We start from the raw sequence: 26,305 nt of genomic DNA on the forward strand, positions 1-26,305 counted from the left end.
GTGTGTACATGCGTGCGTGCACGTGTGCGCACTCAATAGCATTTCTTGCTCAACTTGAAGAAGGCTAACCTATGAAGTTTTTATATGAGATACTTCCTAACATTAGTCAGTTCTGGAAACAAAAATGTGGTTGTATGTGTCAATAATAGATCTAGATTGTAAGATGTCTTCAATACTCAAGTTGCAGTGAAGCCGAAGGCACATTTGCTAAGCCTTTCAAATTCATTATCTGGCAAACATTTATTGAGCATATATTAAGTGATGGACACTCTTTATTAAGAGTGATGGGGCTGGTCCAGTCATAATATGAAATCTTTACTTTATCCTATTTTCTTTACATTTTAAGGGTGAGGATCAAACTCAGGGCCTTGTACTTGAGTTCCAGACACTACCTCTACGCTAAATCCTCAACCCAGAAATATCTATTAAAAAATAAAAGTCCTTAATGTATGCAATGGGCTTCCCTGATTGCCACTGCATTCCTGATTCTTATTCTACCTTAATACTTCACTTGATTTGGGACAACTTTCTGCTTCTAATAACTTTCCATGTTGACTGGATTTTATGGTGATAAGAAACTTGCTTTGGAAAATTATAATGATTGAATAAAACCTACTAGACAAGATTGGCCAAAGTCAGAGTGATATGGCCAGAGACGAACAATAAAGCCTGCCCCAGTAGACAATGCCTCCATAGGATAGTGAGTTATTTATACCACTTTGTTATGAAAGGGATTTACATTTCCCCAAATATGCATGGACTTAACCATTTAACTGAAGACTTTTAATTAAGTGTCATGAGAAGTGTCATTAAGTGATTCTATAGAGGTACAAGGATTAGGTTTCTGGTTTCCTTCATTCAGAAAATTCAGTTATCTTAGCTACCTAAACCCCCAGTTAAATACATACATATAAAGCTGTAACTAGAGCAGCTGCTTCTGCCTCTATTGTACTCAACTTTGCTTCTCTTCCAGGAGTAAAAGACGCTGTGCAAGAATGGATTTACAACCCCTCAGTTACCCTCTGCAACATTTTCCCACTCTCCCACGGACTTGTGTGAATATTTGGCTGCCTGGATGGTGCCTTATTTCAATACATTTTATCTTATAGAGCTGAGGATTGAACCAGAGGCCTCACACATGCTAGAAAAGTGCTCTACAATGATGCTGTATCCCCAGCTAGGTTGTGCTTTCATGTATAAACATAATAGCTCTACTTACTGTACTACATCCATGTACACATCCCACCGATGACGCAAGAGACATTTCAAGGGTAAATTTGCCATATCCTCAAAATCTATGGAGTAGATTCCTTGACTACGAACCTAGTCAGAGTGAGGCATAATTTGATATTCTACAGAATACAAAGTTATGCACCATCAGAATCACCAATGCAATAAAACCAAGAATAGTGGGGTAACTGTGTGATTTCTGGCTGCTACCAGTCTGCTAGAGGTAGGCATGTGGATGGCATAGACAATAATGGTGTCACACATGGCTTAATGAATTTTCATAATAGCCAGGAAATTGGTATATTATGTGTAGCAAAGTCTTGATGACCTTACTGGATTGGTTCTTAAAATATCACATGGCCTTGTGGCTTTTTCAGAATGACTACAAGGGCAGAGAGGATCCTGGGTTCTACCACCAACGCAAGGACTGACTAGTGCTGGTCTCAGAAGGGCAGCGGCTACTGGCTGGTAGATACTAGGATGACTCTCATGCCATGTCTGCTAAATTTATGTTTTCAAAAGATTCTGTGTGTGTGTATTAGGGGTCCTAGGGTGGGTGAGTTCTTGCTATGGTGTATGTGGGGGTCAGAGCACAGCCTCAGGTGTGGGTCCACTCCATCCACCTTGTTTGGAACAGGGTCTTTATTGTTAGCTGGTGAGTGCGCAGGGCTATCTGTCTCCTCCTTCTCCTCCTACCTCACCAAGGGAGACTGAGATTATGGACGGGTTCTGCACTTGCTGATGAGTTCTAGGGATTCAGGCGTGTGAAGTACTTTCCCCTTAGAACCATCTCCCTACCCTAAAACTTTTATAGTTTTGAAAAGTCAGTAAGCTTCTGCGGGTTCTGGATAACATTCAGGACTCTTTTATTATTTCTTTGTGCCCAAGGAAGGAAGAACCCGAGGACTTCGAGACAACAGGCAGGGGGCTCAGAGCACAGTGAGTACTAGGGAAATGTGCTCCTGAGGCCCGTCTGTGCAAGCAAACTTTGCCTCAGGAACAAACTTGCTCTGCCTTTGTGTGACCTACTTGTACCAAAGTGGGAGGCTGGCTGAGCAAAGTACATTTGTAGGCTGTGAACCGTTTTATTGATAGATGGTTCTGTATCACCTCTTTGATGTCTTCATGGAAAACCGTGCTGGTCATTTTGCTCCTGGGTGTCTGACAGCCAGGATGAATCAAGTTTTCTTTGAGGAGAAACCTCCAGCATGCCAATTTCCTGCCATAGCTCTGTCTCAACCCACCTATCTACCCACCCACCCACCCAACTCCTCACCCTAAGTCCAGAAGTCCACCTCTAAAGAGTTGTTGGGATGACATGGAAATATTTGTGATCTATAAAATAATTCCATACTTACAATATGCTTACAGTATTTATCAAAATAGAGTTAATAAAATACAATGTATTTGCTTATTAAACTACTAATTGATACCTATAGGTACACACACATTTTGTATGTGATAAGCACTGTATAAATATAATTATTTACGATTACAAAGTAAAATCAAGTCAATACAGGAAGCTTAAGCAATGATTGGAAGTTTGAAGCTTAGTGGTGAAGGGCAAGAAGGCTTGGCTGAGTAGATTGCAGAATATTTTGAAGGGAAGGTGTTGAAGTGGGTGACATTTGAACTGGTCAGTGGGAGCGAGAAGAGTTTGTTGGGGGGAAATGGCACAAAGATTTGAACTATGAAGGAGATGCTTTCTGAATACCATAATGCTTTTCGGCTTGCCTTTAATGCCGTCTTATATATTCCTTAAGCTATTTGCCCAATTTTATGTGTACACGATCCTCTGACCTGCTATTTGGATTCTCTTTATGGGCCTAAGCCTTTTTAAAAAAGGTCTAATTAACACCATTATTCATTTGTGAGTGTGGCTAATAACTGTCTTATGGTTATTATATAATGATTTTAAGGTTTTGCTTATTCAAAATCAACTTCTCTGATCCTTAACTATGGGCATATTATTTGATTTAATTTATTATTGATATCTTTCTTCTCTCCCTTCTTTCTCTCTTGACTTAGTGGCCATGGGAAATGGATAGAAAAATGAGAAAGGAAACTTGTTAGAAATATTGTATACAACTGCTTACTATTTTAAATATTTTTAGATTTATCTGTTTTATGTTACATGTATGAATGTTTTGCCTGTTTCTATATGTGTGCCTCAAGTATATACCTAGTGCCTGAGGCAGTCAGAAGTCCTTTGATCTCCTGACACTGGACTGGCATACGCTTATGAGGTGTGAGTGCTAGGAACTGAACCCAGCTCCTTTGCTAGAGCAAAAGTGCTATTAGCTGCAGAGCCAGTCCTCTAATCCTACTCTATTGCTTATTAAATTTTTCTGATTATTTCTTATTCAAAAGTAATACTTGAGACCTCATGATTTAAAGTCAGAGTACAAGAATGTCATCCCCTTTGAAGTAAAAAGAATGACAGGCTCTTTGCTAGCCTTGGTGGACTTCTTTTGGTTTTGGTGGTAATCTATGTCTGCAATCATAAAGGGAATGTCACTTTTCCTTTGGGGACCCAACCCTGATGGTCTCAATCCACATACTGCAGGTGCTTGGTTGAGTCTTCTTTCTAAACTCTCTAAGTTGCTGCTCGTACCTCAGCTGTGCCTCGAGGTCCTTACTCCAGGGAAGCTGAGTATTGAGGGGAGGGAGGCAAAAGTAGGAATTGTCTTGAACTATTTGTTGTTTGTTTGTTTGTTTGCTGTTTGTTGTTGTTTTTTCTGTGAGCAATCTTTTGGGGATGCTCATTTTGAATGTCTTTACCCTGAGACTGGAGGCTTTCTGCTTCCCATAGTCATTCTCCAATCACAGAGTGCCTAGCAGTCTTGCAATGATCGACCTCTCCCTTATGCTTCACCTAGTCAGAATCTAGGTAGTAGGGCCAAGAAATCAATAAGAAATGCAAATCCATTGGTCTGGGAAGTTGGCTCATTTGGTAAAGAGTTTTCACATATGCAGGAGAGCTAGATATGAAATTCCCAACACCCACATGAAGCTGGGTGTGGCACTGGGCACCAGAAATTTCAATGTCAAGGAGAAAGAGACTGGACGATCCCATGAGCTCACTGCCTAGCCATTCTACCTGAACCTGTAAGCTGTAGATTTACTGAAAGAGATCCCATCTCAAAAAGTATAAGGTGCACAGGGATCAAAGAGGATGCTTGACACAAAAATCTGACCTCCGTGTATATATGTCTTCTCTCTCTCTCTCTCTCTCTCTCTCTCTCTCTCTCTCTGTGTGTGTGTGTGTGTGTGTGTGTGAGAGAGAGAGAGAGAGAGAGAGAGAGAGAGAGAGAGAGAGAGAGAGAAGGAGAGAAAGGTATAGAGGAGATATTAACAGATAACTGAACCCAGATTCATCAGTGAACATGTATTCACAGTGGACATGTATTTTGAAAACAATGCCCTCGTGCCATCTACAACTCTGGTCCCTTAATCAGCAATAAACAGAAGAAGGTATTAAGGTGAATAAATGTTTTACTAGAGAGCAATGCCCAATTTCTAGAAACAAAATTAATAGGCTAATGACATTCATTCAACCTTTAAGATAATTTTCTACACTATCCTTGATAAGAACTCCTAGTACCGTTTTCACAAACAGAATATTAACAAGAATCCAAGGAAGCCTCTTAGAATTTGTCCTGTGGAAAAAGCAGGTAGATTGTAGATTTCAATTTCTCATTGACTGAAGTGTTAAGTAATATTTGCACAGAACTGTCTATAAAACATATCCATTTAAGCAAACCTGTAAATGTGTAATGCAAAAAATAAAACTACTGAAATAATACATTTTCTTTATGCCAATTCTATTTTTTTTTACAGTTTCTAGCATGTAACATTACCCTTCATAAAAAATGGCATTAAAATGAGATGGCATTGGTAAAAGAAACAATGGGCAGTTAATGGAAGGATTGCTGAGCTGGGCTCTGCTGGATGAGGGAGATGGAAAACGGAATTCAGCTGGGCTTTCTCTGAGCCATGGGCCATGGTCCATAGAGCAATGCTCAGAGCCGAGCATTTTTATATCTTTATTTTGATTATTTGTTTCTTTCCTTAAAAGAAATCAAGCACACATCGTTTGTAAAAATGAAACTCACTTCATTATAGTACTTCATGAGTGGAGTTGGGAAATACAGGCACATACAAGACATTTTAATATTCTTCACAGATGTGTGCCTAGATGCTTCCTCCTTACGTGTAATGTGATTGACGTTCTGTGTGAGGCAGTTTAGTGCTACGGGACGGATGTAGGCTCCATTGCAGAAGGCTGAGCTCTAGCTCTGAGGGCAGCTGCATACCTATAACCCTGTGACCTTAGGCAAGTAATTTCATCCGTATGTGAAACAGAGGTCACAGTTCCTTCTGAGTAGGAGGTACTTCAGCGGTGATAGTGTCTTTCCTTCACCACCATCCTCCCTTCTGGGTGCCTTTCAAATTAGGAGCAGAGAACTAGGAGCCATTACAGGGTTATCAAAGAGTCCCACTTAAGAAGCTCAAAGCCTTTGGATATGTATGTGCCACTTAAGTACAAATCACATCACGTGCTTACGGAGACTAAACAAAAAATAAAGTTGAAATTCTTAGACTTCTGTGAAAATGAGAACCCAGACAATGGTTCATTTCAGAAAGAACCGTGCTCTGAACTGCTGTATTTTCCTGCTCAGTAAACCATGAGCACCTAGGAAATGCATGGCCTGTGCTAGGTATTTAGAAGACAAGTTTAAGTTAGGTGTGATTTTGAACTACAAAGAGCTGGAGTGCACAGTGAAGATCCCAAGCTGAGAGTTACATGCTGGAACATGGGTGCAGTCCCTCGCTGGAGCTTGGCATAGGACGTTCATTGGTTAGGGAGGAATAGAATGAAAAGGAACAATTTCCAAAAGATGGGTGTGGGGGTAGTGGGGGTATCCATATTGAGCCTTAGAGTATGGAATGAAATGATCAATGTGGGTTTAATGGGAGAGCTTGGGGTAAGGTGACATTTTAGGAAGAGGGGCAGAGAGATCATAACCATAAGTAGATGGATCCCCAACAGTGTGTATGTGTGTGTGTGTGTACATGCATGTGCATGTGTGTGCACATGTGTGTATGTCTGTTGTTTGTGTATATGTTTGTGCATGCATGTGTAGTGTACATGTGAATGTCCAAAGCTAGCAGCAAACAATGATGAGAGTGATACTACTGAAGGCAAGCTGGGACCAGAACATGGAAGTTTTCTTCTTCAGGTCAGGCTACTTCAGCCTTAGGCAGGAGAACAAGAATGGTCCTGAGTAGATGCTGAAAAGCCCCTAAATCTGCTTGGAGAATAGCAGTTGGATGATAAAGCCCATTAAGAGACTGCTGTGGATGTTGGGAGCTTATGATTGGGTTTTAAGGGCTGAATCTAGGTTAGTGGGATGCAGAGAAGTACAAGAGCTCTAGGAGTTGGCAGCATTTGGAAGTCGTGAGAATAAGGGATAAGGGGAGTGAATAGAGTTGCCCAGCTGTGACCAAGGAGACTTTAGGCAAAGCTACCTCTCAAAGTAGGAAGTACATAGACATAGCTAATGTTTAGGCCTTGATTTTCCACAGTCAACGAGTGACACAGAAAAGATGTGTATTACTGAATTGTGGGCTCCTTAAGAACTGGGCTATGATGGTGAACCATGCTAGAACATGGCTCAACTTTTACTCTGTGCCTTACTGTCTTACCTGCCAAAATTTTTAGTGTGCAATGATCCCCATAGTCCATGTGTCCTGGCTCATGACTTTTATGAGACAGTGGAATTTTAGAAGGTGGGGTCTAGTGGAAGGAGCTTAGGTAACTGCAGTTGTGCCCTGGAAGAGATACTGGAATCTCACCCCATTCTTGTCTATCTTCTCAGCCTCCCTGGGGTTGGTGGGAAACTTCACCCTAGCCCACACTCCCTCCGTGATATGTTGTGTGCAAAAGCAATAACACAGGTCATCATGAGCTGAAACGTCTAGGTTGTGAGCCCCAATAAAACTTTCCTCTTTATGCCTTGATGATCTTGCATTTTTTGTTTGTTTTGTCATAGTAACAGAAAGCTGACTCAGGGTGATAGCTCTGGGTTCATGGCTTTGTAATCCGAAGTCTCTAGATTTTCTTTAAGAAGTTTGGCAAATAATATCTAACTTAAATTTAATAATTTTGTTTATTCACTCTCATGTCCTTATGAGAGTCTGTGGCAGTAGTAGTGCATTCTCCTCACAAATGGAAAAACCTCACCATCCAAAAAGCATGCACATGATTCTTTCAGTGCTTTGCACCTTGTACAGTTTTCCTCTTTCTGAGTTTTGAGGCATTTGCTAACAGATGCTGTAAAGGCTTCTTTGTTTTGTTTTGTTTTGTTTTGTTTTGTTTTGTGTTTTGTTTTTTAAATCTTAAAGAAATTCTTAGCTCTTTCCTGGCACTCATAAGGGACAGGAGTAGGCTGAAAGCCTTTACTCTGCCGACGTTGAAAGATGTCTTTGGAAAGGATAGCATCTCTTCCACAGAGGTCTCCTTAGGTGTAACACACATCCACAAAGCTTCCCTTCTGGGTAAACTACCCAATCTAAACACTTCTGGACTGGAGGGTTCTAGGGTGAAAGAATGTATTATAAGTAAAACAATGTGTTTTTAAGTTAGCACACATACCCCCTGAAATATATTGATTTAGTGGTCCCTTAATGGCTTTCAAAAAGCCATTAGGCTCGATCCAGTGAACACTATGAGCTTTACCAAATATGCACAGCGTACTCCCACATAGGCATTTGACCCGAGCGTACAATGGAATAAGCCAGTTTCTCTCTGAATTCTGCATTCTTTTGGCCAAGTTATTTTCTTGGGCCACTTTGGTCCGAAAGGACCCATTGCCCCAAGCTTCAAGCATTCATTTGCTCTGTTCCAAAGTTCAAGGCAGAAGTAAGCCATGCCTTTGCCCCTTGTTGAGTGGCCCAAGAGAAGAACATTCTACTGGTTAAGACCTACAAGAGTCATGGTATTCACAAAGCAAAGTGGAGAAGGCCCACAGCAATTCGTGGAGAATATAGACATGTCTATAGGATGGGATAATGGCCTGGGAAAATATCTACCCCCTACTCCTGCCATCAGCAATTCAATCTTGAGGCTCTTTAATTGGACAGATTCCATGTTCAGATTGGGAATGTGTCCAGTTGCTAGCTGTCACCGGGGAGAGAAGATGGGAAAGGGTTAATAATTACCTAAGCTTTTTTTTTTTTTTTTAAACAAGCAGTTTTATTGCAGAAATGGGAGCTGAACCAGAACATTCACAGTCAGAACGAAAGGGCAGGCAGACAGGTCCGGAGAGTTCACTGTTGTGTGGGGAGAATGGAAGTTGTCGTGGATTTTTAGAAAGGCCAAAGAAAATGGCTTATATTTATCTCTGAGAACATAGTGGAATTCAGATTCTTGAAGGAAAAGTCACCAAACATTTACAGGTCAGACTTTTATGGAGAAAACAGGAATACTTCCATTTTACAACAGGAAGGAAAGCTTTCAAAGCCATGCTTATAAGACATATATATCTCTAGGTAATTTTATAGGAGCTCAACATGCAACTTGACACATTGACTTTTATTGATAAAGAGTTGTGTCAATAGCCGGTCTACTTAGTGGTTATTGAACTACCTCGAATCCTGGTACCAAATAACAGACCCATCTGACGACCTTCCCAGTACCTACTAGAAACACCCAGCAGCAGAGAAATCATTCTAAGGTGATGGGTCATGAGAGAAAGCCCAAGAATTTGGTAGTGAGATAGGATTCAGTCTCAGCTCTTGAATGCATGCATGTTGGAGAGATCGCCCAGTGGTCAAAAGCTCTTGTTACTCTTGTAAAGAACTTGAGTCCAGTTCCCAGAATGCACACCAATGGCTCACATCTGTCTGCAACTCCAGTTCTAGGGGACTGAATCCCCTTCTGGCTTCTCAGGGCACTGGGCATACACACAGCATGGATACACACTTGCGGGTACTCACACATGGTCATGGGGGACAAGTAACTCATTCCATTCGACCGCAAACATAACTTACAACAAAATCATCTATTAAGCTTGTGCATGCACACAGCTACCTGTCTGCATCTAGTCTCCTGGGGTTCTGGCTCAAGGGATCAAAGATCTGTCCTTATTGTTTGCAAGTAGCCAAGGTAAATAACAACTGGAAAGCCACTGTAACTCAGTGTCCTCACTTGTAAAATGAGAGTAGCATTTCCTACCCAGCATGTAAAGGTGCTGTAAAGACAAATCAGTGGCCTTCCTCTACAGAGGATAAACAGGCTGAGAAAGAAATTAGGGAAACAACACCCTTCACAATAGTCACAAATAATATAAAATACCTTGGTGTTACTCTACCGAAGGAAGTGAAAGATCTGTATGATAAGAACTTCAAGTCTCTGAAGAAAGAAATCGAAGAAGATCTCAGAAGATGGAGAGAACTCACATGCTCATGGATTGGCAGGATTAATATAGTAAAAATGGCTATCGTGCCAAAAGCAATCTACAGGCTCAATGCAATCTCCATCAAAATTCCAACTCAATTCTTCAGAGTTAGAAAGGGCAATTTTTAAATTCATCTGAAATAACCAAAAACCTAGGATAGCAAAAATTATTCTCAACAATAAAAGAACCTCTGGTGGGATCACCATGCTTGACCTAAAGCTGTACTACAGAGTAATTGTGATAAAAACAAACAAACAACTGCATGGTATTGGTACAGTGTAGATCAATGGAATAGAATTGAAGACCCAGAAATGAATCCACACACCTATGGTCACTTATCTTTGACAAAGGAGCTAAAACCATCCAGTGGAAAGAAGACAGCATCTTCAACAAATTGTGCTGGGTCAATTGGTGGTTAGCATGTAGAAGAAGGTGAATTGATCCATTATCTCCTTGTACAAAGCTCAAGTCTAAGTGGATCAAGGAACTTCACATAAAACCAGAGACACTGAAACTTATAGAGGAGAAAGTGGGGAAGAGCCTCGAAGATAAGGGCACAGGGAAAAATTTCTGAACAGAACAGCAATGGCTTGTGTTGTAAGATCAAAAATAGACAAATGGGACCTCATAAAATTGCAAAACTTCTGTAAGGCAAAAGACACTGTCAATAAGACAAAAAGGCCACCAACAGATTGGGAAAGGATCTTTACCAATCCTAAATCAGATAAGGGACTAATATCCAATATATATAAGGAACTCAAGAAGATGGACTCCAGAAAAATTAAATAACCCTATTAAAATGGGAAACAGAGCTAAACAAATAATTCTCAACTGAGGAATACTGAATAGGTGAGAAGCCCTGAAAAAATGTTCAACAACATAAGGGAAATGCAAATCAAAACAACCCTGAGATTCCAGCTCACACCAGTCAGAATGGCTAAGTTCAAAACTTCAGGTGACAGCAGATGCTGGCAAGGATGTGGAGAAAGAGAACACTCCTCCATTGCTGGTGGGATTGCAAGCTGGTACAACCACTCTGGAAATCAGTCTGGTGGTTCCTCAGAAAATTGGACATAGTACTACCGGAAGATCCAGCAATACATCTCCTGGGCATATATCCAGAAGATGTTCCAACTTGTAATAAGGACACATGCTCCACTATGTTTATAGCAGCCTTATTTATAATAGCCAGAAGCTGGAAAGAATCCAGATGTCCCTCAACAGAGGAATGGATACAGAAAATGTGGTACATTTAAACAATGGAGTACTACACAGCAATTAAAAACAATGAATTTATGAAATTCCTAGGCAAATGGATGCATCTGGAGGATATCATCCTGAGTGAGGTAACCCAATCACAAAAGAACACACATGATATGCTCTCACTGATAAGTGGATAGTAGCCCAGAAACTTAGACTACCCAAGATACAATTTACAAAACACATGAAACTCAAGAAGACAGACCAAAATGTGGATACTTTGTTCCTTCTCAGAATTGGGAAAAAACACCCATGAAAGGAGTTACAGAGACAAAGTTCTGAGCTGAGGCAGTAGAAAAGATGGACCATCCAGAGACTGCCCTACCTGAGGATCCATCCCATATACAACCACCAAACCCAGATTCTATTGCATACGCCAGCAAGATTTTGCTGACAGGACTCTGATATTGCTCTCTCTTGTGAGGCTATGACATTGCCTGGCAAATACAGAAGTGGATACTCACAGTCATCTATTGGATGGAACACAGGGCCCCTAAAAAAGAAGCTAGAGAAAGTAACCAAGGAGCTATAGGGGTCAGCAACTCTATAGGAGGATGAACAATATGAACTAACCAGTACCCCACAGAACTGTATCTCTAGTTGCATATGTAGCAGAAGATGGCCTAGTTGGCCATCATTGGGAGGAAAGGCCCTTTGTCTTGCAAATATCATATACCCTAATACATGGGAATGCCAGGGCCAGGAAGCAGGAGGGTGTGGGTTGGGGACCAGGGCGGGGGGAGGGTATAGGGGACTTTGGGGATAACATTTGAGATGTAAATGAAGAAAATATTTAATAAAAAAGTATTAAAAAATAAAATGAAGGCATGAGTAATTCCCAGAAAAAAAAATGAAAAACAAAAAACAAAAGAAAAACCTCTTGGCAATGGTACAATGGCCAGATGAGTGTCATTTGTTTTTTGTTTTTTGTTTTTGTTTTTGTTTTTGTTTTTTGTTTTTAAATTACAGTGAGGTTTGGCTATTCTAGGCTAGGGCTCCCTAAAGGGTATTCTAAGGACCAGTACCCACATAGGCTACCCACATTATGTTCCATTCCTGGATCTTAATGCAATTATTAGAACCAGAGGTCCCTAACAGGATTAAAAGAGAGTAAACTGGCTGAGCTGTTGAACTCAGTGTTTCCTAACTGCACTGCATTATCTTTCTTTGGGGTGTGATTGTCAATTGCTATTCACTATCACACACTTCAGGAAACACTTCTCTTGATTATTTCTAACTAAATGCTCCATCATTCCAAAACCTTCCTTGGGGTTTTTACTACTTGTTTTGGTCCAAGAGCCTGGCTTTCTGATCTTGTAGATGTGCTCCCGTCTGAATGGCTAATGTAAATGGACTCTCATATTATAGATAATTCTATTTAATGAGTGTAGTTTCTGTTTTAACTGGCTGATCATCTGACAGTAGACCATGAGCAGTCTGGGAAGGAATTAAGCTATAAATGTAGATGAAATTAATAACTAAACTGTAGAAATTCATAGGTTCATAGTTGGAAAAGGAAAGCAATTACATTTTGAGAGTTCATAGCTTTCCCTGAAACTGGTGGGACAAAATTAGAACAGTAAGTTATCCTTAGAGCTAATTTAATGCACTAGGTGAAAATAAATAGATAGGAATTTACATAGACACAATAAAAATTAAATAAATAAAAATGGGTGTTGGAGAATTTTATCATTGCTTTCAAGTCAGCAGTTTAAGAGCTTTGGGGGCAGGAATCAGAACATAATTATGTAGATTTGGGACAGTGTCATTTTAGAATAAAAGGGATATTGCCTTGAAGAAAATCCTCCTGGGGAAGAAAACTTCATTTCTGGTTGAGGCATGTTTGTAAGAAAATCATCTACTCAGTCTAGTTTGAACAGAAAAAGATGTACCTGTATAGATGCACAGAGTTGGGTGCGTAGCCAAGGTAGCGCTGGATGAGTGGAGAAGCCAGAGGTTAGTTTAGGTGAAGTTCAAACAAGAATTTGCTTCAAATACTCAAACACACACACACACACACACACACACGTGAGAGGGAGAGAGGGGGAAGCAGGAAAGGGTGTGTGTGTGTGTGTGTGTGTGTGTGTGTGTGTGTGAGAGAGAGAGAGAGAGAGAGAGAGAGAGAGAGAGGTGGGGGGAAGGAGGGAGACAGAGACAGAGACATAGAGAAGGGTGGAGAAAGAGTGCTTTTGAGTTTGGTCTGAAAATCTCAGCACAGCTTTGCTCGTGAGCTTTCCGATATTTCTGCTGTGGGCCTGGCTAGAAACCTTGTGAGAACACCCTTTCATTTGGTATTTGAGCCCTTATGCCTCCTTCCTGGCTGCAGACCAGAAGGAATGAAAGCAACTGAGCATTTCAGAGCTTTAGAATAGGGAAGCAAAACTGGCTATATTTTTGGTTCTAAAAAGGACCCACCCAAACCTGGCTCTTAATGTTCTCCTTGATCCATCCCTAGTGACAGCTACAAGAACTTAGAAACATTTGGAGAACAATTTCCTAAAAACAGATAGTTAGAAGCAAAGAAAACATTCAGCCAAAATAGTTAAAATGTAGGTATCCAGTCACAATAGTTAAAGGCTAGACCTAACAAACATGCGTTCTGCTGCAATGTGAAGTATTTGAAAGACTGTCTTTAAGTTCACTGCGGCATATCTGCTCTAGAATCCTAACCTACTTGGTCCATTTCTAGTTGGATGACTAGGACATATTTGTAAGGCTGAGTCTCCTATATGAGTGAATCAGAGGAAGTGAAAAATAATTATACTCAAACTAGATCCTTATAAAGAGTGCAGTATTTAAAAAAAAATTTAAATGTATATTTCTTATGTCCAGAGAGATGACCCAGCAGTCATCTCTCTTAAAATCACTTATTGTTATTATAGATGACCTGTGTTTAATTCCTAACATCCATACCAGGAAGCTCACCACTACCTATAACTCCAATTCCAGGGGATCTAAAAGACCTGCTCTGGTGTCTATGGGTACTATCTACACATGGTGCACATGTAGTTAAGCAAATACACAAACATATATAAATAAAAATAAATCAAATTATAAAATGTTTAGTTTCTAAGATACTATGGAAACTAGTGAATCACTGTTGGTAGGAGTTTGATTGTTACCATCAAACACCCCTGGACTGCCCTCTCTGCTCCCCTTTCTAGCTCTGATGTGTATGTGTCAGGTAGACTCTTCTACCTGTCATTTCATTATCTGTGGTAATGGAATAGATAGAGTTATCAGAAGAAGGAAATGAAGGCAAGCTTGTAAAATGTTTGACCTATAACCAGTGCCAAAATTAACCACTGGCTATTAATACATTATAAAATGATGACAATAATGAAGTTGCATATTTTATAGTCATAATAGAGGCAATCTCTGAGAGACCTCAGAACGGTTCTTCGGTAGACTTAGTAACACGTGACGTTCAGAATCCTTTGGGTTAACATGAGAGCAATGCCGGCTACCTTGGCCAGATCCAAAGTATGCATTTAGCTCAAAGGAAAGATCCCACGAGGGCCGAGGTGTAAATGGAAGAAGGGGAGGTAGGAAATCCTCACTGTGCTAAGGCCATGTACGAAGTCCTGTTGGCCTTGGCAAGTGCTAACATCTATTTTTTACCAGTAAAGAGAGGAAGGTGGGAAGGTGTAAATATTTGCAAAGACCAAAATAAAATCACTATGGGATTAATACACTAAACTCATGCCCTCTTATATCCAAAGTAGCAGCACATTGCTTCTGATATTTATTCTTATATTAGAGATCGGATGCTGTTGTCTTAAAGATACACAGTCATTGGAAAAATGCCAGATGGCTCAAAACATGACTCGTATCTTACGTTATAGTCCCATACACATGAAATATAAGAAAACTTAATAGTCATTGGATCTGGTAGAATGTCAAAATGTCATATCCTTTCTCCAAAGAGGTATTTTTTTAACAAACAAACAAAAAGGAAAACAAAACCAACGACTCTTTGCCCTCTTAGCCCATGACCTCTCTGTGGTCGTGGTTATGTGGGGGTTCTCTCTTCCTCCCTTCACATACAACTTCTTGAAAGAATATTCTCATTGGTTTTGAGATCCTGGTGTCTCTGGATACCAGTGAGTCCTCATCCCCACCCTCACACCCACCCAGTGACGCCTTTTCTGTTATCTTTATCCCTTGCCATTACACATTAACCTTGGAAACCTCGCTGGCTTTCTGCCTGCTTCCCTGCCAGCCTGAGGAACCCTTTCTCTTGCCAGACATTCCTTTCTCAGGATTTCCCCCTCTATCGACCATTCTTTGTTTGATACTTTATCTTTAAGCAAACTCATCCATTCTTGTTATTTTACTTATCTCCTCTACCCGAAGGTCTGGGCCACCATAATTTCTCTCCTAAATTCTTATCTATCTCCACCTGGATTTCCTCAGGCTCAGCAAAGAGTCAAAGTTCAGAGCTGTCTTTACAGGTCACTGCCCTGTCCTCTTTGTTGAAGCCATTTTGTTTGTATATGGTATAAATTTTTCCTGGTGGAACAATCTCTATACTTAGGCCTTATCTTAATCCAATGATCGTGTCTGAGCTCTAACGCCTTTCTGGGTTTAATTGTAAGCTCAATCAATTTTATCTAGGTATGTTGCCCACACTCACAGCTAGACAGACTAATGGAAGGGTCTGTAGTACCTCTGTGATGCTCATTCTTATGTTCCCATGTTAGCTGCTAGAAGCTTTCTGATATCAAGCAAGAAGGGAGAAGATCGGTTGGCAAATGCCAATTGAGTCCACAACTTTTTACAGGGAAAATTTCCAAAAAGCTCCACCTAGAAATCTTGGCATATGTAGAGGAGACCAGAGGAGTGTTACACAACTATCTTGATCGACCAAAGACACAGAGAAATACAGTTAAAGGAATTTGAGCATGATGCTGCTCCAATATATAATGATTCTAGTGGCCAAGAGAAAATTCATGATACATAGAGACAGCTGTTGCACAATTAACAATATCCACAGAGATCCTCTTCTTTCTTTTCCATGTTTGCTTACAATAAACTCCTACTAAGACCAGCAAATGTAAATGTAAGTAAATGAAAAATTAAATTGAATTCCTACTGAATATGGTAATATGAATTGAGGCATTTCCTACCATTGTCGTTGTCGTCATCATCATCATCACTGTCTTCCTCCTTGTTATTGTCATCATCATCATCCTCAACAACAACAACATGGCCTCTTACTTAAGGGCACAACTGTTGCTTAGTCTGCTGCTACTATTTTCCCTGTTCATTAAGTCACTCATTCAGAATAAAAGCACTGATGATGGACACCATGTTACACGCTATGGATGAATGACTATGACCTTTGTCTTAAGTCTGATCATTACACATAGCAAACACACATCCAGTTAGCACAGTATACCATAGAAATATGAATAGACACTGTGCAGCTCTTCAACATAAATAAATAACCATGACCTTTCTCTTCAGGGACTTACCGGTTGAGTTGAGCAGCCCAACACAGAATGAGTGTCTCTCGGTGCAGCACAATAAGCTACACACTAGAGATGGGTAAGAGAATTGTAGAATCAGAGAGAAAGTCCTGAAATACACCGGGGAATGGCTGAGAAGACTTCACTGGAGAGGAGATGTCAGTAGAGCTGTATGTGAGTAGGAGTCTACCATGCCAACATCTGGATGATAAAATTTGTTTCACAACTATTTTGAATGAAAAACCAAATAGTCACATACTTAACCTCCGTTGAATCTAATTCTTTAAAAGAAAGTCATTGCAAGAGAAACAAGTTAAAATATAACATTTGGGGGTCACGGGACTGATAAATGAGAGAAAAACTGGCCTTAAAGAGTGTACCGTACAATCACCATGCCCTGAAATTAACTGAGAACACATTTGTCAGGAGTGCATGTACCCTACAGAGAATTCCTCCAATTAACATCAAAAGCGATCATTCTTAACCTCTCATGCATTAAGAAAAGCTTGTCGGCACCCAATGTTCTGTTCATAATCAATGGAGCCCTTTATGTATGTTATTTCAAATTTATCACCTTGCATATTACTAAAATGAGTGAATTAAGAGATGAATCTGCTGTAGATCTAGAAAGTAGATTTATTTGTTGTCCGCAGGCTCTCGTGGGCTTTTCCTTTGGTCTCTGAGACCCTTCACTCGACAGCTTCTCATAGGTCAGGGATCTTTATTGACACCCACTGACAGCATGTGTTGGTGCTCATAGACGGGCAGCTAGATCAGAACATGCAGGTTTAGAAGGGTTACTTATATTCTGAAAAGGTCGCCCAGGGCACTATCAACCTATGCTGAGGAGGCAGGAAGATGTGTCAGCCCAACCATAACACATTGTTATAAAAAGCATGCATTACAATAAATAATGCCTGATGCTTTTAAGGTGATTCAAAGATCAACATATTCATAGTCTAGAGTAAAATAGTGCAGCATTCTTACTGGCTATTATACTAACATTAGATTAGGATATATTTTTCAACATAGCCCCTAAGCACATTTAAAAGAATCTACTTTCGAGCTGGATGATAGTGGCACACTCCTTTAATCCCAGCTTGCTTAATTAAATCCCAGTTGGGATTAAAGGTGTGCACCACCATCACTCAGTTTGTGAAAGGCAGAGGCAGAGGCAGGTAGATCTCTGTGAGTTTGAGGCCAGCCTGGTCTATAGAGTGAGTTCCAGGACAGCCAGGGCTGCTATACAGAGAAACTCCAAAATTTGAAAGAAGTGGGAGTGAGTGGGTAGGGGAGCAGGGTGGGGGGAGGGGGGTGAGGGTACAGGGGACATTTGGGATAGCATTTGAAATGTAAATGAAGAAAATATCTAAAAAAAAAAAATTAAAAAAATAACAAAAAAATTGAAAAACAAAAGACAAAGCAACTACAAAAAAGTCCACTTTGGAGATGATACCTGCAATGGTAACGATTAGGAGCAGGAGCAGGACCAGGAGGATGACAATGAGTTTGAGGCCAGTTCATGCTTATCGCAAGACCCTGTCTCATAAATCAAACAACGTAGGTAAGACTTAAGAAGGACTACCACTAGGGCCATTAAACAAAACGCAGAGTATCCAGGGCTACAGCACTTTGCAGGCATAAGAATTCGTGTCTTTACACAAGTTCTGACTGCATGAAAAAGTCCCCACTGTGGCCGTGATGTAGACAAGAAAACAGCCTTCAAATGCTACCAACGCTTTGACACTGGTTTCTGTTATCTTTAGAATGCTCTACAGCCTATAAATAACTGCATCTAGAAACACGAATCTCATAATCTGGATAGAAAGGGAAGTCTTGAGAGGAAAACAAAGAAAGAACATGTAATAGAAGACCAAGGAACTGCTCATCGGTCTTTGCGTCCACGGGCAGTTCGGACTTGCACGCCCCAAGGTCAAGTTCATGGAGTCAGCTGTACTCTGTTCCTGGGCTGACTATTCCTCACCAACTTTCCTCTACACTGCTGCCTATGTTTCCTAACCGAAGACCCTTAAAGCTTTGCTAATTGCTCACTGAACACAGTGACAAGGCCTTCCTAGTTCCCAGCTCAAATCTTCAAACCGATGCCTCTCATGCTTCCTCATCTCTTTTAGTCCAACACTTAGGAAACTCGTCACCTGTCACCTTTATGACATTCCTCTCCTTGCCCCTCCCCCACCCCAGTTTGCTTCCAGTTCCCAGAATGTTCATCCTGAATTAACCTCGCCCTTATTTCCTCTATGTAATTTACGCCTCTCTTCTATTGCTTTCACGAGGATTTCGTTTCCTGCATGGTGACTTGTGTCTCTACTGAGTTGAGACTCTCCTCTTCCCCAAAAGCCATGGCATCTCTTGTGTTCTTTACAGAGTGATAGCCTGTGTTACAGCCACCTGAGAGTTTGTGAGCACTGCCTTTAAATGTTCCCACTACAAGGCTCCTAGAGAGCTGCCCCAGGAGCCGGCCTTCCTAACAAGTTCCTGGGGTTTGCAGCTGTTGCTGCTGACACAAGGCTGACACATTTGAGAAACACTACTTGCCAAAATACAAAGAAGAGTGGAGGTCAAATGTAGAATCCTCTGTCTGGGTGTAGCAGAGAAGACAGGTTTTATAGCGTGCTGTTTAAACGTGGAAAGTCATGTTTGGTTTCCGCATCCCTAGCTTAATCTTTGATCAAGCAGCTAACCCTTCGAAGTTTTCACTTCCTGGTCAGACAGCTGGGGCCATCCTTAACTCTGTTAGAGGTTTGTTCTGCAAGGCCAAATCCAAATCCAAAAGGGATCATGCTACAAAATGTTCTGGAAATGCTTGCTACTAATCCTTACCTATGTATTCCACACGTTTCCTTTAAAAGAAAGGGTTTTTTTTTTGTTTTGTTTTGTTTTTTTTGTTTTTTGCCCAGCTACAGCAGTTTATCTCAAAACATTTTCTTGGACTTTTGACTAAAGAACATTTCCTTTGAGATTAATGCAATAGTAATTTCCATTTCATTTGAAGAGGCTTTGAAAAGTAAGGAATCAGGTACATCAAAATAATTATTTTATAAAGGAGCTAGCATTGAAAAAAATATAATGTATAAAACCAGGTTGCTGAAGCAAAATGTCATCTCCCACTGCTTTGTCAGTCCAAGGCATTTAGTCGTTGCAGGAACATTATAAAACATAGTTCAATTTTCTTTATTGTTACTTTTCTTGGGGGGGGTTGGAGTTATTTTTTTTATTATGGATTTTATGATAAATAACTGAGCTTCAACAGCACTTTTGAATTTGCTAGACATTAAAACAATAGAGAAAGACCATCTTATAAATTGAAACTCACATGTGTGAACACTAAATGCTGGGATTTGATTTCTTTGTTTCTATAGAAACAAAAGAAAATTGAGATTAAAATAAGCTAAAATGGAATGTGTTTTATGAAATAGATAAAGGAGCTTATTTTACTTGTGGGCTGTGCAGTGTGGTAAAAATTTTTACATTTAAAATCCAAGCTGTCTTTGGACCATTCTGCCTTATTATAAGGAAAGGGCCAATGGAATGGGGGTTGGGCTGGAGACTCCAAAGTAGAGGTTCAGTGTAGGATGCCATGCTGCTATGGTGAATAGGTAGTTTGATATCAGCAGAATAGCCAATCTTTTTGTTGTTTCCTTCTTCTTAGAGACATTTCAGTGGCTGGCTGGATAAGGGGCAATGAAAACAGTCTTCAATGTAAAAACCAAGGCCAATAACTTCTGTGGTGTTAAAGTCTTGGAAACAGTTTAGCCAAGACTGTTATCAGTGATAATGAGTCCTTGTGTTGCTAAAAACAGACCAACAGCCAGGTAATAGTGGTGTATTTCTTTAGTGTCAGAACTTGGGAAGCAGAGACAGATAGATCTTTGTTCAAGGCCAGCTTCATCTACAGAGAGTTCCAGGACAGCCAGGGTTACACAGAGAAACCCTTTCTTGAAAAAGAAACAACAACAACAACAAAAGAAAACAAACAAACAAAAGTAGTAAAACCATAACAAAAGACAGACCAGCAGCAGAATATATCAAAGAACCAGCGTTCTCTGTAGCAATGCAGAAGAAAGAGAACCAAGTGATGATGCCCAGGGAAAGAGACCAAGTCTTGTGGGATACATGGTGCTGTTTGTGGAGGACTAAAGGGGTGGGGAGAATCATCTCAACTCAAGGTCATGTTCAGGTGCATGTGTAGTTGGGGTGCTGTCCATGTGTGTGGAGACCAAAGGGTAACCTCAGATGTTATTACTCAGGAATACTATTCACTTCGCTCTTTGAGTCAGGGGACTCTATCTGACATGGCATACTCCAGGTAGACTGAAAGAACCCAGATGCCCCTCAACAGAGGAATGGATACAGAAAATGTGGTACGTTTACACAATGGAGTACTATTCAGCTATTAAAAAGAATAAATTTATGAAATTCCTAGGCAAATGGTTGGACCTGGAGGGCATCATCCTGAGTGAGGTAACCCAATCACAAGGGAACTCACACAATATGTACTCACTGATAAGTGGATATTAGCCCAGAAACTTAGGATACCCAAGATATAAGATCCAATTTGCTAAACGCATGAAACTCAAGAAGAAGGAAGACCAAAGTGTGGACACTTTGCCTCTTCTTAGAATTGGGAACAAAACACCCATGGAAGGAGTTACAGAGACAAAGTTTGGAGCTGTGACGAAAGGATGGACCATATCTGGGGATCCATCTCATAATCAGCTTCCAAACGCTGACACCATTGCATACACTAGCAAGATTTTGCTGAAAGGATCCAGATACTGCTGTCTCTTGTGAGCCTATGCCGGGGTCTAGCAAACACAAAAGTGGATGCTCACAGTCAGCTATTGGATGGATCACAGGGCCCCTAATGGAGGAGCTAGAGAAAGTACCTAAGGAGCTAAAGGGATCCGCAACCCTATAGGTGGAACAACAGTGTGAACTAACCAGTACCCCCCGGAGCTCGTGTCTCTAGCTGCATATGTATCAGAAGATGGCCTAGTCAGCCATCAGTGGAAAGAGAGGCCCATTGGTCGTGCAAACTTTATATGCCTCAGTACAGGGGAACGCCAGGGACAAGAAGTGGGAGTGGGTGAGTGGGGGAGCATGTGGGGGACTTTTGGGATAGCATTGTAAATGTAAATGAAATAAATACCCAATAATAATAATAATAATAATAATAATAATAAAGAATGTGCTGTCCCTGCCTTTTCAGCATTAGTTTTACAAGGATATAGCTATGGGTTTGGCTGACCTTTGAAAAATAGGTTCTGGATGATTGAACTTAGTCTTCATACCGGTACATCAAATGCCTTACTGATTCCGCCCTCTTCCTAGCCCTATCAAAGAGCTTTTTACACGCAGTGTTTAACATGCTTGTTTGGCTGGAGTTACTTCAGTGTAAAACTAATTTATTTGTTAAAAATGGTATGTGTGCCAATATGTGTGAATGGATTTAGAGAAATAAATGCTGGGTTGTTATAGTAACGGGTAGAACAATACTATAGAAACAATCTATAGTAGATGACATGTGGGTATTTAGCATTTGAAGGATGGGGAGACAGAAATTCAGAGGTCACCACTGTTATATAAGTCATTAGGAATTTACAGAAATACTTAAAAAGGGGTGCTAGTCAGCTTATAGTTCTATTACTATAACAAAGTATCCAGGATAGTTAACTAGTCAATGGAAAAGTTGCATTCTCTGTCAGAGTTATAAAGTCCCTAGTATATGGCTGACTGCCCTCTGATGTTTTGGGCCTATGGTGACGTGATCTTTGGGAGGACCATTTCATTGAGGAAAATTGCTTATCTCATGTCCAAGAAGAACTGGCATGGGGAGGGTAAGAGGCTGAGAGCCCACAATTGCCTCAATTAACTGGACTAGACTTCTTACTAGAGCCAGCTTCTATAGATCCCATTGTCTCACTGTGCTGCCATTTTGAGGACCAGGCTTTTAAAACTTGGGCCTCTGGAAGAAGTGTAACTTCTGAACTCTGTAGCCAGAGTGTGGACTAAACTGATTCCAAGGTTCCATCACTGATAGTTGGATAATATTAAACACACCCATGTCTGCTTTCAGAGCCTGTTGATGCTTTGTCCTTAGTGTCTAATTCAAAAATGTTTTCATGTACTACAAAGATTCTAATCAAGTTATATATAATGACTCTCTAATTCCACCAATGACTTGCTGCTGTCATTTTATTAAATTGCAAGTGACTTGAAAAATATCTTTGAAGACGTAAAAGCCTAAAATCAATATCTAAGTGAGTGATAATATAAAAAGTAGAATACTTTACCAAAAGTCAAAACCAGCATTTGGAATTAATTGCTGTATCTGCCGATATTGGGTAAAGGTTTTTTACTGCCTAAACATTTTTTTCATGTAAGAAAGGGAATATCCATAGCACAGTATCACACACACACACACACACACACACACACACACACACACACACACACAGAGAGAGAGAGAGAGAGAGAGAGAGAGAGAGAGAAAGAGAGAGAGAGAGAGGGAGGGAGGGAGGGAGGGAGAGAGAGAGAGAGGGAGGGAGAGAGAGAGAGAGGGAGGGAGAGAGAGAGAGAGAGATTGGTTTGCTTTGCTTGCTTTTCAAGCTTGGTAAGCCAACTTTCACAAATTCTTACCACATTAAGAATTCCAGAAGATGTTTAGGGTCAGCTTCTTAAAGCTGCTCAGAAGGGCCTTATACATGGTTGAACTCTCTGATGCTCAGGATTATAAAACCAGAGGCTCTTCATTTCCATCTTATTGGGTTCTACAGTTTATGCAACCAGCACTAAAGACAAGCATGACTCCATAAACTTTAGTCATTTTGTCTTTGAGTAATCTCATCTTCATTTCCACTACAGCAACCTCAGCCAGATGTTTTATTCCATGAGATCTGGGTGGTCTAATTCCCAACCCCAGGGAAAATTTGATTGGTTTAAAGGTAGACTCTTGAAAAAAAAAGCTTGAACCCCTGGCAGGATATTGCTTCAGAGATACTGTAGCACACTGGTTCTCAACCTCCATAATATGGTGACCCTTTAACACAGCTCATTATGTTATGGTGACCATAAAATTGTTTTCATTGATATTTTATAACTGTAACTTTGCCACTGTTATGAATAATAATGTAAGCCTGTGTTTTCCAATGGTTTGAGGTGACCCTTATGAAAGGGTCATTCTACACGCAAAGGAGTCATGACCCACAGGTTGAGAACTGCTACTGTTAATAATGTGTGTGTCCCCACTGGTTGCATAGGGAAGGTAAGCAGATTAGACATACATGGCTTTGGTCTTCCTCCTTTAATAAGCATAGTATTGAGAGTTTCAATCTGACAGGAAAGTCAACTGTTTTTACAATCAAGGAACATCCAACTTAATCTATCATCCATGAGAAAGCGTGTTTGCTAGGATACAGGAGCTCAACAGAAGAGAAACAAAATGAAAGGAAATGAAACGAAATGAAAGAAAACAAGCAAACAAAAACAAAACAAATCTGCCTTGGAGAGTTGATAGAGTAAGTATTAAGAATTCACGTTCCATCCGTATTAATCCTTCTAAGCACATAAAAGAATGATGATTCTATTCATTCTTCTAGACCATACAGCCCAGTGGGGAAAGTTTCAGATTTACAGCTTACTCTTCTGTAATTTATGAGGTGTTCTGCTCTTGTAGATCTCAGCTAGACAGCCTGCATGAACAGAATTCATACTTTCCCCTACCAAATCCACAGTACGGTATCAGAATTAATACTATGGTGTAGAAAACGGTAAGAACAGGCATCAGGAAACTTCATGTGCTTCTGCTGGGGCCCAACAGGAACTGAGCCGTAAGCGGTGTTTTACATCCATCTATACGTAGGCATCCTTGTGATTGATATACTTGTTCAATATTAGACAATCTCACACATAACTTAAGATACAGTTTTATTTAAAGTAAATTAGGAGCAGTGCTGAATAAAATGCATTTATTCAATATGCACAGTGTCCCATGAACTACACTGGTGGGAAATTTCTCTGTGTATTCGAATGAGGAGGTGAAACCAAGTGGAAATGAAACCACATGTGACAGAGACATGCACAACTGGGTAAGGAATGGACATCGCAATGTGTCTGACAATCACTGGGAAGGTTAAATTCTCTTAAATGATCAAAATATTGTTGTATGATGTGACAAACAATTCAAGAGGACAGATGATAGCTCTGAGATAGTTTGTTGTTATTGGTTTTTTTTTTTCCAATCAAAATGACACCAATGGACATTCAAGACTATCCATTTCTCTGCTTTACCATTCTAAGTATAGCCTTTTCCCATGCTGAATCGGAGTTTTGCCGCAACTTAAACATCACTTAGCTGAATTTAACTCTTGAGAGGAGCAATGTATCTTGCCCAAACCCTGACAAAAGCATAGTATTTCTGTGATGGCTTCCACTTGGTAACTCTTGGAATCAGTTCTCTCCACTGTGTCAAGGAGCCCAGCTTTTAAAACTAACTGTGGTTTCACCCAACAGTGGTGCTGCTGCTGGTGGTGGTGGTAGCAGGGAACAAATCACAGATAATTATTGACATGAGCAAGATTCACTGAGAAGATACTTGCATTCTAAAAATATTCAGAGAGTGTCTGCATACCCCCATATATACATGGAGTATATGTATAGGTTTCCAGTAAGGGAAATATGGCCTTCCCTAAAATGGTATTTTTTTCCTACATCCAAGTTGTAATAAGGAAATCAAACAAAGTTCCTAGATTTTAACACAAAGGAAACAAGAACTCTGAAATAGTGAGATCCCTCTAGAAGTCTCCGCACCCTCTCATGTTTTAGTGGATTGCCTTTGATTCGGCTGGAGGACTTGTGAAAGACTGTCTTGTTTGCCTTGACCACACATGGCTCCTCTCATTTGCCCCATTCTCCACTTGCTTGGTTTTATAATCTTCCAACTTGCATCTTGAAGAAAGACTCTTTACAACTGAGTAGGTGAAGACGCTGGTTTTAAAATTGTATTAAACTTTTTAAGCTAAAAATTTTCAACTGCATTTTCGATGGAAAGGAGTAATTTGAGCTAGAACTCAACCCAGGAAGTACTCTATTCAGTACTTAGATTGGCCTTAAATCTTTTGGGTGATGCTTTATAAGAGAAATGTAAAATTTAACCAGTTAGCTGACCCTTGACAGGAAATGGAAATCTGGACAGATTTGCAACACATTAAAGATATGATGTAATTGGATCTTGTTACCATATATCCTGCTTTTAACCCTTCCATGAGCACCCTACACTGCTTTTGGCATGTATATGTGTCTTTGTGTGTGTGGTATACACACAGGTATGTATACACCTGTGCCTGTAGATGAGAAAACCTGCATAGGGAAGCCAAAAGTTGACCTCAGGCACCCTCCTCAAATTCCTCTCCACCTAATTTTTTTTTTTTTGACATGAGTTAACTCGCTGAACTTGATAGTTCATCAATTTAGTTAGGCTACCAGTGAGCTTCCAGCGTTTTACTTGTCTCTATCCCCAGACATTAGGACTGAGGGCTGGAGCTATGTACTACCAGCCCTGGCTTCTTATGAAAGTGCTAGATTGAATCTAGGCCCTTGTGCTTGTATGCAGCTGCTTGACTTACCAACCTGTCTTCTCAGCTCTGAGCACCATCTATTTCCAGGATGTTATATTGTCCTGTTGATAAACTCATCATAGTAAGAATATTTTCTCTCACATTAACTCAAATAACAAAGCTATCGAAAGTTAGATGGGTTAGTGAAGGCTCAGCATGCTTTAACATTAGAATTTTGACCCAGAAGAGATAAATCTTTGTACGTGTTAAAGAATTTCCACTTATTACTAGGAATCATGTGCCTGTT

The 26,305-nt window shown here is 40.3% G+C and overlaps 1 protein-coding gene and 1 long non-coding RNA gene across 3 annotated transcripts in view; both read left to right on the forward strand.

Moving 5' to 3' along the window:
• Gm44812 (predicted gene 44812) overlaps window positions 1–26,305 on the forward strand; it is a 75,805-nt gene that overhangs the window by 24,830 nt on the left and 24,670 nt on the right. The gene's annotated exons all lie outside the window — the stretch shown is intronic.
• Window positions 13,088–22,905, forward strand: Gm35842. The gene is made up of 2 exons (XR_003946797.1): window positions 13,088–16,597; window positions 18,190–22,905. It is a non-coding gene; the product is annotated as a predicted gene, 35842 (long non-coding RNA).

The sequence above is a fragment of the Mus musculus genome, chromosome 7, assembly GCF_000001635.26.
Source record: "Mus musculus strain C57BL/6J chromosome 7, GRCm38.p6 C57BL/6J".
NCBI classification, from domain to species: Eukaryota; Metazoa; Chordata; class Mammalia; order Rodentia; family Muridae; genus Mus; species Mus musculus.